The following is a 12,280-nucleotide window of genomic DNA, read 5'->3' as shown; positions in this document are numbered from 1 at the left end:
GTGAGAGGCCCCCACTTGCCACACTAGAGAAAGCCCTCGCACAGAAACAAAGACCCAACACAGCCATAAATAAATAAATAAATAAATTTAAATCATATGGGCTTCTAAGAAGACCTCTGCTTAAAATAAAATAAAAAAAACACCTCAAGCTGCACACTTAAAATGACTGAATTTTATTATAAGTAAATTACACCTCAATAAAGCAGATTTCTAAAATTTAAAACAGCATACCCAAATGTTATCTAGGTACATTTTAAACATCTTTAAATATACTAAAAGGAACAAATATATACAGTTACAACATATTATAGTCTATCACACCTCATTAATCTATGCTACCAGTTTGACATCCTAACTGGGTTTTTTGTTGGTTTTTTTTTTACACTTTTTTATTTTATGTTAAAGAAAAACAAAAAAGCACTAGAAGAAACACATGAAAAGATTTCTTTAATTTCTCAAACTATAAAATTTGATGCCACAATATATTACTCAGAGATGAGGGAATCAGGCACTTCACACACTGCCGGTGGATTTGTCAATTGATACAACCACTAAAGGGAGCAAGCTGCAGTATCTATAAAAAGTTTAAATTCATAGTCTTTTCTCTTTTTTTGCGGTATGCGGGCCTCTCACTATTGTGGCCTCTCCCGTTGCGGAGCACAGGCTCCGGACGCGCAGGCACAGTGGCCCTGACTCACGGGCCCACCCGCTCCGCGGCATGTGGGATCTTCCCAGATCAGGGCACGAACCCGTGTCCCCTGCATCGGCAGGCAGACTCTCAACCACCGTGCCACCAGGGAAGCCCCTCATAGTCTTTAAAGTAGCATTCTCCATCTACAAATTTTTATATACTTCATGACAAAACATGAGAACAAAGAAACATGTATGAATACACTTACAGCTTTGTTTGTAGTAATATGAAACTGGAAAAATTATGATATATCCATACAGTGGAACACTGTGTAACCATTAGAAAGAACTTAGTAGCTATAAATATAGATATGAAACCTCTCCAAGATCATTTAAAAAGTATACAGTCCAGAATAGGGCTTCTGAGCGCCAGTTACATTGGTGTTCATTTTATGAAAATTTATCAGACTGCACTGTGCACTTTTCTGAATGTATATTACACTTCAATATAAAGTTTTTCCCAAAACATAGGAGAAATTCATTAAACTTAAAGTTTTTAAGCACATGCATTTATATGCCTAGAGTAACAATGGTTGCCTCTGGGCAGGGGATAGGGAAGTCAGCTGAGGAAGGTGCCTTACTTTCCACTGTATATCCTTTGGTACCTTTTGAATTTATCCCATGTGCACCTGTTATATATTTCAAAAAATATTTCTGAACTGAGACCATCTTGAACTGTATCTATGTATGAGTTGGGTTTTTTTAATACAGAAATAAACTCGAGGCAGAGATGGATTTAGGTCCATAAGAGCTCTTCATAACCGAATTTCAAATTTTATACTCATTACAAGTTTCATCTTCACTGTCCTTATAACCAGTAAGCAGTTTAAATTTCAACCTAGAAAATAAATTTTAAAAGACTCACCTTTTCTACTTTGAATAGGGTTTTGTGTATGACTTCATCTGAAGAAGAAAAAAAGGGCTCTGCATCGAAAAACCCAGACTATTAAATGAGATCATGTACATGCAGCACAGAACAAGGTCCAGGCACACAGGCAATCGATAAATGGCAGCTTTTATCTTTCATATCTAAGAATATGAATCAGAACACAGGAAAGAGAATTCTATTCGGGTAAGAGGGGGAAGGTAGAGCAAAGGAGACAATTGCAACTAAAGTATAAGATATACAGATACAGGAATTCCTTGGCAGTCCAGTGGTTAGGACTCAGCTCTCACTGCTGAGGGCCAGGGTTCAATCCCTGGTCAGGGAACTTGGAACCCACAAGCCATGTGGCGCAGCCAAAAAAATAATAATAATAATAAAAATAAAGTATAAGATATACAGATAGAATTAAGGAGATGATGCTGGAAATGTAGATTAGAGTCATATTATGAAAGGCTATGGGAACTCCATAGGAGTTCAGTTGCAAACTCTTAGACAAAGAACAACAGAAGATTTCATGGCTTCAAGCAGTCAAACAACATGAAAGGACAAGCTTTTCAAAGATTAAATAAAAAAAGAGAAACAGTCACTCTCATGGTTAAAAGGCAAGAGCATTAGTATAACCTCTTTGGAGGTAACTGGGTAAGTGGTATTAAAGTTTTAAATGTACGTTTCTTTTGATTCAAAAATTTCATTTCCAAGACTTTTGTACTAAAACATACTCATACCAGCACACAGATCTACATATAGTTCACTGTAGCATCATTCAAAATAATAAAAGATTGGAAACAGCAATGAGGAACTGGTTAAATAAATTATATCCATTCATACAATGGAATATTACACAGCCTTTTTAAAATATGAGATATAGAAGGCTCTCCAAGTTCTTTTGCTAAATAAAAATAGTGGAAGCTCCCATTTGTTAATTAAAAATAAAAAGGGAGGGTGAGAGAATAGAAAAAAAGAAACTAAAGAGACATCCATAATCCCATGTACAGAATTATCCTCTAACAGTAGTAGCCTTGGGGGGGGGGGAGCTATAATGACCAAAGACTTAGGGGTAGCAGGAGCCTTACTTTCACTTTTTCACATATATATATATATATATATATATATATATATATATTTTTTTTTTTTTTTTTTTTTTTTTTTCAGCGTCCATGGCTCACGGGCCCAGCCGCTCCGCCGCATGTGGGATCTTCCCGGACCAGGGCACGAACCCGTATCCCCTGGGGGACGAACCCGTATCCCCTGCATCGGCAGGCGGACTCTCAACCACTGCGTCACCAGGGAAGCCCTCACATATATTTTTAAATGAAATTTTTAAAACAATATAATTTTATGTTAAGTAAACACTACAGAATAAAAGAATTGGGCAAGGGAGAAGATTAGAAGCAGCAATTAGTTCCGTTCAGATCTACTCCATCTCCTCCATGAAGTTTCCTTAACAATCCCAGCTGAAAATGACCTTTTCTTCCTCTGAACTTCTGAACCACGTTATGTTGCTCCAACTATGTTTTTTCAATTATACTCATTTCTCAGCTAGATTGTAAACTCCTAGATCACAAAGGGATTTTAATGCCCACAACATTTAACACAATTCTTTGAAGAACAGTGGTACTGAATAAAAACATTTGAGCAACTTACAGAAGGGCTGCTCAGTCCTAGGGCAAGTGGCAAATAAGAATGTGGTATTCTAAGGCCCAGACATGATTTATCTGGGCCAACTCTTCGAGGGAGACATAAGTCCCAAGCAAACCATTAGGACTCTAATTTTATCTCGATTTCCAAGTAGAAAATTTGACTTGAAGGCTGAACTCTAGAAACTTTCACATTCAAACACCAAGCATTTGGGGGGGACTTAAAGTGAGTATCACTGAAAAGAGGATTTTAAAAGCTTATAAAAGTAATGGTCCCTATCTCAAAGAATAGACAATTTGACTGAATCCGTCCTACCGATCAATAAATACTGGCTCTTGGTCTTCCATGCTGGCGCAGTGGTTACGAATCCACCTGTCAATGCAGGAGACACGGGTTTGAGCCCTCGTCCAGGAAGATCCCACATGCCCCGGAGCAACTAAGCCCATGCACCACAACTACTGAGCCGCGTGCCACAACTACTGAAGCCCACGTGCCTAGAGCCCACGCAGCACAACAAAGAGTAGCCCCCGCTTGCCGCAACTAGAGAAAAGCCCGCACGCAGCAGCTAAGACCCAATGCAGCCAAAAATAAATAAATTTTAAAAATAATAAAATGAAAAAGTTTAAAACTCCCTTAAAAAAATAAATACTCATGCACAGAAGGAGATAATTAAGATTCATATCAGGAAATAAGAGTTATATTTTCAGTTGTGGTAGTCTGGGAAATTTACTTAAATGAGATAGGATCTGAGCCGGGCCTTATGACTAGACTAGATAGCAAGGGAAAAGAGCAGAAAAAATCAGCATGACTGAAACAAGGGGCAACAAAAGTGGGAAAGATTGATTTAAAAAAAAAAAAAAGACTGTGATAAGAACTGAACATTAGGTTAAGGAATTTGGATTGTACTCTGCAGATTTTTAAGCAAAAAATGTGATCAAAATGTTTAAAAAGTTTAAACTGGCAGAAGAACAGGAGTAGTGAAAGGGCAGAGACTAACTGGAAAGCTATTATAGTAATCTAGAAATAAAGGGTCTGGACTACTTTTAGAAACTGGAATGAAAATATATTTAAGAAAAATGTATCAATAGGAGTCTCCAAAAGCAAAATCAGGGCTTCCCTGGTGGCGCAGTGGTTGAGAGTCCGCCTGCCGATGCAGGGGACACAGATTCGTGCCCCGGTCCGGGAAGATCCCATATGCTGCGGAGCGGCTGGGCCCGTGAGCCATGGCCGCTAAGTCTGCACGTCCGGAGCCTGTGCTCCGCAACGGGGGGAGGCCACAACAGTGAGAGGCCCACGTACCGCAAAAAAAAAAAAAAGCAAAATCACATGACTGAATTTTTTTATATATAAATGTATTTATTTATTTATTTTTGGCTGCGTTGGGTCTTTGTTGCTGTGCGCAGGCTTTCTCCAGCTGCGGCGAGCGGGGGCTACTCTTCGTTGCGGTGGGCGGGCTTCTCATTGCGGTGGCTTCTCTTGTTGCGCAGCACGGGCTCTAGGCACGTGGGCTTTAGTAGTTGTGGCATGCGAGCTCAGCAGTTGTGGCTCTCCCGCTCCAGAGCGCAGGCTCAGTAGTTGTGTGGCACACGAGCTCAGCTGCTCCACGGCATGTAGGATCTTCCTGGACCAGGGCTCGAACCTGAGTCCCCTGCATTGGCAGGCAGATTCTTAACCACTGCACCACCAGGGAAGCCCCCATAACTGAATATTTAAATAATCAAGTCTTGAAATGTTTTATCTCTGCACTCTTGCTAATGATTTCTCACCAAGAGGAACTGTGCTCTCTCCAGAATAAAATCAGTCATTCTTCAAAGCCCTGCATCCTGATCACCTGGTCCCTTTCCTCCACTGAACTTCTCCAAGATCTTTATAGGCAAAACAGATTACCTTGTTCTGAAGTGATGTGAGTACCTGATTGATTGTGTGCACTTGGAGGTCAAAACCTTTTTAACTCTGAGTGCCTTAAATAGTACAAGCTTAATAAACACTGATTAAGTATGTGTGTTTATGGAGGAGTGGGCAGCAGCCAAGCAGTAGCCAATTAAAGATGACTGAAGCTATAAAAGAAAAATGATTGAAGCTTAAGGCCTCAGAGGTAAGAGAACAGTAGAATGAAAGTCAGTTTTAGAAGTCACACGTGGGAGCTATTTTGTACTATGGTTAAAAAAAAGGGAGACTGAAGGTACTGGGCAAGTTCATGATTTCAGGTTCACCTAATTTGGGGCCCACACACCTAAGGCTTCCACCATTCTCGATGTGGTTATGCGCTTTGAAAGTAGCTTCCTGAATTAACGTTACTGGTTCCCAGCGAAATTATGTGTAAAACTTAATATACTAATAGTCCTGTCTCATATGAAAAGATACCAGTGACCCTCCAATAGATGCAATGTGTGTGTGGAGTTACTGTGTGAAGTTAGATTTTCCTAGATGCAGCCAAACACTTGCTCTGACAGCAATGGAGCCGACTCTCTTGGATGGGATGAAAGTACTGTCATAAAGCACAACCACCACCAGGCAGGTAAAAGGGGAGAGAGATGAGTCTGGTTGGAGCAGCGAGTGTGTAGTAAATTTAGACACAATCTGGTTAAGAGAAAACTGGGTTATCCTTAAAGTATTTTCAAATACAGTTGCCAAATTTCAATCTAGAAACGAAACCAAGCTGATGTAGCTACTCTACAGGGTGACTTAAATTCAATAATCCATTTCACTGATGATGACAGCTTTACTGAGAGTAAAGAAAATATGACTTCATTTTCTTACACCAGAAGGAAGATGTTGAAGAGTCTCTCCCTCCTGGCCCCCAACACACACACAACACAAATTTTGCCCTTGTATCATATATTACTGTGGTGAAATCAGGATCTCAAAGTCATCCTGTTCCCAAACTCATGAGTCAGCACAGAAACCTGCATCTTCACACCATTATCTGGCATAAACTGCTCAATCCATTTAATATTTGACAAAAAAAAAAATTTTAAGGCCATTCTACGTATCTATACGATGTTTTAAGTTTATAGGATTTTCTAATACAAGGAACCTTGGAAGATCATATACTCCACCTTTTTGTGTTATAAATTTAAAAGCAGACCTAGAGAGGTTGATTTGCAATCTCAGAGTACAAACTTGCAAATTATTCTCAAACTCTTCACTGGTACTATTCTTTTCAAAATAACAAGCTAACAGATGATACTGCTCAGGTAACAAAGGGGGAAATATTTAAAGGTCTTCTCGTGTAGGGTTTTTTTTTTAATTAAAATTGTTTTAAAACTGGGCATATGATCACTGCTCTTTCCACCAATAACAACTCTCTTTTATAAAAATGTCGGTTTTGGACACTTAGATTTTGATAAACATTTCCTCTCAAAGTAAAAATTACTTGGTTTTAGATTTCACTTAAACAGAAGAGCAAAGAATATTTACTCTAAAAGTCTCCCCCCTCCCCTTTTCTTGTATGTTAAAACCCTTTCTTCCCCTTCCCCAAGCTTTCTCCTCTTTTGTACTCAAGTTCTCAAATGCACAAGATGGAGGAACAATACCACAATACAACTGCAGGCTTCCTGCCTACTAGTCAGTCATTATTCTTAAGACTTGAGAACTTTCAAAACACTGGTTGGGTTGCTTTGAAATTCCCTCTTTCAGATTTTCCCTCCTTCATGGGACATCTATTTAAAAGAATGACTTCAAAAATGTCTTGCTGCACCCAATCAAAATGCTCTAAGCAAACTAAAAATGTTAGCTTTAGATATGAAGGTAGGATGTAAACGCCTGAAGTCTGACAAACACCAATCTAAAACTAGAGGACAGAAAGAAAAAAGTGTATTTCTGGCCAAGCATAAGAACAGTATTTTTCTCATGTTTATTAACCCTATTTCTGAAAAACTCCACATTTATATGGAAGAATCTTAAAGATTACATTACCATCTCATTCTTTTTAACAATACCATATAGAAATCTAAAGGTCTAAAACTACATTGAGCCGAACAGAAAAGGGTTACCTTAATTATTGCTGACAAAGAATAGTTCACACTAAAATGAGGTATATTTTATCTTTAAAATTTTCAGGGGCAGAAAAAAATGACCAGCAGCAGTCACCTGGAAACCTGGGGAATTTCCCATTTCCTATGACCACACTTGGATCGTGGCAGTAGTACTTACTAATAAACTTACTTGGTTGTTGAGATAAACTAATGGAGCTACTCTAGACAGAGACATGGGGGGAGGATGGGGGATAAATTATCTGCCCAGCTCACAGTGGGTTCCTTTTTAAAGGCAAAAGCATTAAAAATGAAGGTGAAACACACTGACTCATGAGTAACAACTTGTCAAATTGTTACAATAAACAGTTTGCCATAAGAAACAAATAAAAAATTTTCCCACATCTCTAACAAAAAGACCAATTTATTTCAAACAATATTCAATAAAGCTCAATCCCAGTACAACAAAATAATTTAGCTAGTTCCCCGGAGTTTGTTATAATGGGATTTAATCTGTACACTCAACGTTCAATTAACCATGAGGCTTATCCTAATTGAGGATTATGCTGACTTCTGCAGTCCTTTCCCATCTATCCATCTACCACTCCTACTCAGCTGCCATAGCTACCAAAAGCAAAGCCGCAGGGAGCAGATTATCCATTACTATGTGATACCCAGGCCAATATTCTCTCATCATGTGGATGATGAAGAGGTTAAATTTAGTCATCTAGTCAGCCTACTTTCCAAAAAGTGAAGTTTCATAGCCCTCACTTGCAGTCTCTAACTAGAGAGATTAAAATTTTCTGAAGAATTCCTTCATAGGTGAACAGTAAAGTCACACTCTTTCCTAGAACATATCAATAAAAAATATTAACAGAAAAGAAAAACATAGGACACTGATGTTCCTAATGAAAAATAGGAAAAGGGACAAACAGGAAACACTAGTCCATTTGCTCTTAGACCATTCTTTGAAATAGGTAAAGCCTTTGTGCCAGTTAGGTCAGACTTCTTTCCTTTTCCTCTAGGCCACAAAGTTTACTACACAGGTAGTTAAATAAACCTTTATTACTGTCCCTCTGTAAATTGACCTAGACCGAAGAACCTACCAAACTGAGTTAATACTGACGAAATTGGGAACTGGCAGTATGTAGTCTAAGATTATCCGGTTTGTGGATAAATCAGCCTTCTAGACACTGCGGGTCTTCCTTTCAACTCCGCTGTGTATCTTCTGGCAATTTTCCTGTTCATTTAACAACTTTCCACCAGAAGATTGGAAAGGGCAAGGCGATTAAATTCAAGTCAATTCCATCATTTGTTAGGGAGCTGAAAATAAGGTTAGGCTCTAGATAAATTACATCCTTAACCCAAAATAATCTTCTCCCAGAAACCCTGTCAGAAAACCAATGGGCCAAATGAATTTACCTAGCTATCATTAACAAAGTGAAGGAATAAACCTCAGTACAATCGAACCCCTCCTCCACCTGAACTGTAAAAGGTTCATTTTGTAATCCCCTCCCCCACCCCAAAAAGCACTCATAAAGGAAAAAATGCCAACATTTTACTGCAGCACTCAACCTCAATGCTATCCCTGAGAATCTAAACTAACATACACTCACCTATTTCCTTAAAGTGTTGAACTATGAGGAAAAAGAAAAGTTAACATACATTTCCAATACTAATTTCCTGCTCCCAGAGCTTTAACCACTCAATAATGCAAAAAAGGAATATTCTACACCACAGAGTATAGTAAATTCAAACCAAACTGGGACAGGTACTCCCTAGTTTAACCTTTGAGAATCTCCAGTTCCTCTTCAATCATGATCAACAACTCCTGTTTTTCTAGGCCTAGGTAGCATTTAAAGAGTAACAATTGTGTTAAATTGTGGTCACTTGGCTGTGTAGACAGCCACTGGAGGCTATATTCATTCTAAACTTGCAACAAATGAAAAGTTTTCAAAAGTAGTCCACATCCTCTGGCCAAGGCTTGAAATTATACAGTCTGAAAAAATTGTAGAAAGAAACCCTAAAGCCGTTTATTTTAACGCCAATTAGGGATAGGACAATAGGAGTTTGGGTTTTTTATCTTACCCTATTGTCCAAGCTAAAATATAAGTCATTCTTTTAGAAGACTTCTCAAAAACCTACTAGTCTTCAAGTTAAAAGGAACTATTCTATATAGGATCATACTACTAATGCTCAAAGGACTGAATTTAAAAGAAAAATAAACCTCTTTATCTTTAATATGTCCCTGACATAGTAAGAAAGTTTACTTCAAATGACCAATCAAGAAGGCATTGGTAAGTAATCATTTCAGCAACTATTTTTTATTTACATGACTCCTAGAAAAAGGGTCCAGGGTCCAACAGAACATTCACTCTTTATTGAATGAATTCTAATTTATTTGCTTGGGGGTGGGGGATGGCGATGTATAGAAATAATTTCTATATGGGGAAAACACAGCATACTCACTTTCAAAATATATTTAATATAATCCCTAATCCCCTAATCTTTAATATCATTGAATTTTTTTTAATGAACAGTTAGTGTTGATAAATTTAAAAACAGCATTCTAAAACATTTTTTTTAATCCTGTTAATTATACTACGGTTGTTATGCATTTTCAAAGCCTCTGTAGTGAAGGAATATTTTATGGTAGAAACATTTCCTGTAACTGCTCTAGAAACATTACAGCTTCCCACTTAGTCCACAATCCTCATGTCCAATATGTACTTGTATATATCAGAAGCTATGCCTTTTTTTTAATGCTGATTAGACAGTTAAGTCATTTCTATTGATACATAAAATTCCCCTATAATTTAGGATCGCAGGCAATCTAGATTACTGCTCATTTAAATGCAGAACCTGAAGCAACCTCCAGTAACAGAAGCTATAGTGTTCAGTATCATTTTACATGTTACAGAGGCTTCATCTTACATACAAACAATGAACCCTGGCAGGGTTCTTCACCCTAAAGCCCGACAGATTGTTATTTCCTTAAGGGTGCTAAAAGATAAGGCAACATAAGCAGTAAGTTTGGAAGAGCTTTTCTAATCGCCAGCGACAATTGTTGAAGACAGTAAAGAGAAAGCAGTATTCCCACCCCATCTTCCCTTTCTTTGGTTCATTCTTTTTCCCTGCTTTTGGTATCCAACAGGGGTGTGTTTCGAATGAAAATTCTTTAATTATTCCAAAAACCAAGAATACTCTAGAAACCAGTAACAGTCGTTGCCTCCTGGGAATGGGAACTGGAGGGTTTAGAGTAGGACAGAGGTTCGTTTTTCTTTTTGTACCCTCCCAGTTGTCCCTAGACCAGTTATATTGGGTATAACCTAACCTAAACTAACAAGCAATAACTGAATTTGTTTTCAAGAACACAAACTTACAGATTTCCATTTCACATTTTGGTTTATGCGTCAATCACAAGACTTACGTTTTTTTTTTCCCCCCACCATCCTCTAAATAACCTACTGCAACAAATAAGTGATGCGTTCCCGCAGCCAGGGACCAGCTAGGTGGATCCGAGAGCAGGCGTCTGAATCAAGGAGATGAAGCAATCTCACTCATCTCATTCAACTCCATTTCAAACCGCTGCAGCAAGACACAGCTGGTACTTGCCTTCCTGTTTCTTTACGGTACGAGCTTAATAACAAAAACAGGTTGGCTTTGAAGCGCTGCTGCTCAAAAAGTGCAAGAAGGAAGTCTTCACATTCGGGAAGGAGAGAGAGAAAAAAAAAGTTCCGACTTCGAGAGAATTTCAGACCTTTCGTGTCTTTCCATTTGAGAAGCCCCAATTCCTCCTGTTAGTGAGATTTCGAGACGATGCTCTCTGCCTCTCACAGCTGCTCTTTTGGTTAACTTTTCCACCCTGAGTGCCCTCAAACTGCCTAGGAAGCAACTAAGCCCTCCAACTACTCGTGGGTTGTTTTTCTAAAGCATGTTTAAGACAAACTACTTAAACCATCACAAATTGAATCAATGTACGTAAGAAGATTAGACATGGAGACAAGAAAAAAAGAGTAATAATAAAGACAGCCCAATCCCAAATTTAATCCACTAACTTCCACTTGCCATTTCCCAGCCTTCACACCCGAGGTAGCAAAATGCCTTTTTACTGAGAAAAACTGCTGAGAACCTACCCGTGCCCAAAATGGAAATCCCGCAGATAATTCGTGTTAAAATATTTAAAATGCCCAAGTGCAGGAGGAAACACGGCAACAAAATCCAACCCGATTCTCAGTACGACTTGGAGGCTGGGCTGGGGGTGAGCGGGGGGTCTGTGCGGCTCCCCCCTCCCCCTGATTCTTCCGAATAACTACGAGACGCCGAGGCAGCGGGAGGAGGGGTCGCGGGGAGCTTTCAAAAGCACCCCGAGGGCTGCGGGAGGGTAAAACTTTAGGGACAGGCGGGAAAAATGGACCCCCGCGGTCCCCCCCAAAACTCCTCGGGGTGACCCCTCCACGCGGGGACACCCCTCGCACTCCCAAGCCAGCTGCCGCCTAACCTCGACACCCCTCCTCCGGCCGCGGGCCGCCCCCAGGCTGCGGGGAAGCGGCGCGGCCCCGACACGCCGAAACTATCTCCGCGCGCCCCCCGCACGGCGCGTCCCGCAGCGCCTCGGCGGAGCCGGAGCCGCCGGCTCGCCGCAGCCCGGGAGACTCGCCCTCTTCCCTCCGCCTCGCACTCCACCCCCTTGCCCGCCGCCGCTCTTCCTTTATCTCCACTCACCGCTCGCCGCCATTTTCCTCGCAGCTCGGCTTTAAATTGGAAACTCTCCGCTCAGCACTCAGCGATCAGCCAGCAGCCGCTGCAGCCGCTGCAGCCGCCGCCGCCGCCACAAACTCAGCAGCCGCAGCCGCCGCCGTTACTGTGGAAGGGCTGAGGCAGTAGCCGCGGGACCCGAGGCGCGGGGGCCGCCGGGATATGTAGTCTCGCGGCCACGCCCAGCACTACCGGTCCCAGGGGGCCTTGCGCGGCCGGGGCGCTGGGTGGTCCCGCCCGGTCAGGCTTCCGTGTCGCGAGGGCGTGGCCGAGTGGACTTCGGGGCCGCTTTCGCTCACTTACCGCCTGGGACCCGCGGCGGGATCCGGGAAAC

General features: G+C 40.8%; 1 protein-coding gene across 10 annotated transcripts in view; it reads right to left on the bottom strand.

The window, feature by feature from the left end:
- Window positions 1-12,063, bottom strand: part of NCOA3 (nuclear receptor coactivator 3) — a 119,027-nt gene extending 106,964 nt beyond the window's left edge. For 7 of the 10 annotated variants that reach the window (XM_089897023.1, XM_089897025.1, XM_089897026.1 and 4 more), the window contains exon 1: window positions 11,914-12,063. The gene's annotated coding sequence lies outside the window, so the exon portion shown is untranslated. The remainder of the gene's footprint in view (window positions 1-11,913) is intronic. The other 3 variants (XM_089897027.1, XM_089897028.1, XM_089897029.1) reach the window with 2 other exon arrangements.
- Window positions 12,064-12,280: the final 217 nt, after the last annotated feature.

This window comes from Delphinapterus leucas, chromosome 15 (assembly GCF_059928025.1).
Source record: "Delphinapterus leucas isolate spDelLeu-1000000601 "Yukka" chromosome 15, BTC_Dleu_Yukka2, whole genome shotgun sequence".
Lineage (NCBI taxonomy): Eukaryota > Metazoa > Chordata > Mammalia > Artiodactyla > Monodontidae > Delphinapterus > Delphinapterus leucas.
The sequence above is the reverse complement of the archived record's forward strand: the minus strand, read 5'-3'. Positions and strand labels throughout refer to the sequence as shown.